The following is a 3,878-nucleotide window of genomic DNA, read 5'->3' as shown; positions in this document are numbered from 1 at the left end:
ATAAATTTGATTCGAAATAGTCATGATTATTTGATAAAAAATTGATTTTTATTTTTGGCTTGTGTTTAGCGTCAGTAACGAAACTGGCCGTTACCATCCCTGGTACAAAAGCTCGAAAGGTACTGATACTGAACCGGAGTAACAAACAGAACATGGCGGTCAAAACTCGTGCAAGGAAGGTATACAGGAAGTGACTTATAAAATCGTTCTGCATTGAGATGAATGAAGAAACCTACTTCAAGGCCGACACCAAACAAATGCCGGGACAGGAATATTAGGTTACCGCCTTTAAGTTTGCGGTTCTCGAAAACGTAGGTGCGGAAGAAGAAGTTGTAGAAATTGGGTAAAAAATTCTTTGTCTGGCAAGCGATCTGTGGTTGTGGCAAAGTTATATAAAAACCAAAAGTGGAATATTTTTGATATCTAGATTTTCATTTAGTTTGATTTAACTTTTAAAAATTGGGTGAATTTTTTTCAGTGACATTTTTTCCTACAAGTTCCTACAACTCTTCCTTGAATATCATTTTTGGAACATTCGATAGTTTCGAAATATTGTTATTCAAACAAATTACCCCTTTTCGGAAATGAGTCTTGAATCAAAATGGTGTCAAAACTTACGGAAGGTGCATTTTTTCTCATATCAAACAGGTAGGAAAAATTTCTTGGAAATCAGAAAAGTTCATTTCAAATTTCCCGTATTTTGGGACGATTTCACGTGAAATTGCTCAATATTACGAAAAGTTAGCTTTCACAGAGGTAAGGTTATCAATCTGTACATAGATGACACAAATTGCAAAAACTGAAATATCACGATGACCTTACCAGCACAGTTCCCCAAACCCAACGGTATTCCACTAGATACACATCCCTTGATGCATTTGGTTAAATATTTCAGGACGGCACCACTGGAAGATTTTACACAAAACATGTTTCCTTTGAGCCTATTAAGCGGTTTACTGTACGAGAACCTTCGAGCAACGAAATAATCGGATCATCGGGCCGTGTCAGCGCCTGTTCTGTGTAACGGCAGGCAGAGAATCCTGATTACAGAGAGGTAGTGCCGGTAAACGGTGAAATTCTTTCCTGCATTTTACTAAGCAGGCTTTAAGGCAGCGTATGATTCAATTAACCGATATGGCACATTATGGTTTTATAATGAAACTAATTAGTCTAATACTTGCCAGGCTTGATGATTTCATGTCAAACGTCAAGATAGCGGGAAAGATATCAGACTCTTTTGGGACGTTAGTTGGTTTGAAGTAAGGGGACTGGGTGTGAACCTGGTTATAAATGGCTCCCGTTATAGCTTGGTTTAATACGCAAATCTTCTACGAAGGTAAAAAGTAACGAGTTACAAATCTGGTATGTGCTGCTTCGATGAGCCTCCCTTTTCTTAGTTTAGTGATGGTAAAAACTCCAAATCTCAAAACTAATCAAAGATCAAAATCAACTGTGAATTATGTCAGCTTAATCCTACGCAGACAAAAATCACGCGTGAGTTTTTCTGTTTTCATAGCAAGAAGCACAAAACGCGCACATATTTTTTCCGCTTGATCACATTCTGCTTTACTTCAACTGCTACCCGGAGCTATGCACATATCCATACAAATTCCTTGTTGAACAGCATAGGGATTCTCTCGTGCGATACGTAGCTGTGAGTGAGCGTGAGGGAATAAATCTCTAAATAAATCGCAAAGTTAAACAAAAACGCACATTTAAATTACATGTTTATCTAATGCTTATTACTTTCTAGTTAAGAAAATGTCGATTCCCGTGAAAGAAAAATGTAAATTCCGCCAATATGTTTGCCATCTTAATTCATGAATGTGTATTGCATTTTTCGCAGCTGATGTTTTCTCTGACGGTAGATTCTCTTTTGCTCTCTGATTCGTAGTATGAAATGCCAGCTGTGGAAGAATTAAGCAAAATGCTCACAGTTGAATTTGGTTCACATCGCATAGCAACAGATACATCGCGTATAATAGCGAGAGAAATTCATATGTGAGTTTCGCGCTTGTGATCAAGATTGAAAGTTCATGTGTTTGAAATTTCATTAAGTTTTTTGCTGCTATGAATTTTTTAACTCTGCTTAGTTTACCGCTTTTTCCGTTTCACATCTCTTTTCGCCCTAATGTTTATGCCCATCCAAACTCAAAAAGGGACACCCTAAGTCCAAAATATAAACAACTACGGCTCTGAAGTTTTGCGAAACGGAACAAAAACGGAACACTTTTAAATTTTGACATGTCCCTTATTAACGGAATTGTTGAATGATGAATGCATTTTAATGATCGACATTAAAATGCAAAGCAAACAATTAGAATGCATTTTTGCTTCAAGGAAATTGTAGAAAATAAACCATTCTTCCCATCATTCCACTACACAGACACGCAAGGCATGATTCTAATTCACCATCGAAACTCGTCATCATCGTCGTGAATCCAATCGGCAATCCCCTCGCTAGCACCACATTTAGCCATTTATCGGATAAGCCTCCGGTCGTTAGCATGCCACTCTCATTGCTCGGTCGTATTCATCCAGTCATCTTACTGCTGATCGAAACGGTTTTCAAATTGCGGAAGAAAAAATAGCAGATTCCGTTGATTTATTCATCCATCGGTGAAGCAGCCGGTAAGTAAAGATGCTTTCTCCAAGCTGGACTCGTTTTCGAAACCTACAACAGCGCTATAGCACATAAATCGAATGAAGGAGCGTGCTGTCGAACAGCACTGGCAGGTCCCTTCATAGCGACCTATCTACCTACCTATATGTAGTGAAAAAGAAAGCACCAGGTATGTATTCTCCGAGCGTGAATTCTAGGTTATCCTCTGGTGGTCGTGAGTTAGGATCCATCGAAGAGCAGGTGATGATGTTTTGCTTTTGTTCTTATGAGACTTCCAAACATGAACATTAAGTTGGTTCACGTTGATTCGGTGAAATTTTCACCGATTCATATGTTACCGACGGAAGGAGAGCTGAGTTGAATAGCCAATATTGAGACGTGTGCAATGTTTTCCCAGCACCGTCACGGCTGTGAAATAGGACCACCCTAATTTGCACATATCGTTCGTCACGTCCTAAGGGGCGGCATTGACTTTACCCAGAGAAACTACATATGATGACTCCAGCGGCATGAGTTGGCACTTCTCCGTTATAACTTTACCGGGGTAAGTACCTAACAACAACAATGGTGTTCTTGATAGGATGAAGAAGGATCATAAAATAGTCATTGCCACACTCGAGAGTAACATCGCGTAAATAAAGCACAATCGACAGAATGAATAGCACAATGATGCATCTATGATGAAGCCAGGCTCTGGAACTCATAAAACTTTGTTCCGAGTTTTGCACAGGCTATTACAATCTAGCAATATGACAGCAATCAGATAACTTACGGCAGGATGAAGATGAAACGAAGACGAAAATAGAGCGCCGAACTGTGCTAACAGACAGGGTCTTTCACCGCCAAAAAGCTTTGAAATATTGACTACAGATCCTTCGGCAACGGTTAAACTCATTAATGGTGCTTACAACCGAGCATGCCGGATCGCATGGATGAAAAATTGTTTTCAAAACTGGAACACCATCAATTTCACACTGAAAACCAGAATAACTTCAACTGACACTAAACCAGCATGACTAATTTCATCAGTAACGAGTAACGAGAAAAATTAACGGCGAACGATGATAATTTGCCAGTAATTTATGGGATTAATTAAATTTACAAGTCATTCTCTCAGGAGTTTCGTCCCTAACGGGCCATCACCAGCACCCCCTACACCGCCCACTAACGACGGTTACTGTAGTTTAACTGTTTTACTTTGTCAAAACAGACATTTTAGTCTAGAATTTTATTGCTGTGTGCCGCCCAAACCATT

This window comes from Sabethes cyaneus, chromosome 3 (genome assembly GCF_943734655.1).
Source record: "Sabethes cyaneus chromosome 3, idSabCyanKW18_F2, whole genome shotgun sequence".
Classification (NCBI taxonomy): Eukaryota; Metazoa; Arthropoda; class Insecta; order Diptera; family Culicidae; genus Sabethes; species Sabethes cyaneus.
The sequence above is the reverse complement of the archived record's forward strand: the minus strand, read 5'-3'. Positions refer to the sequence as shown.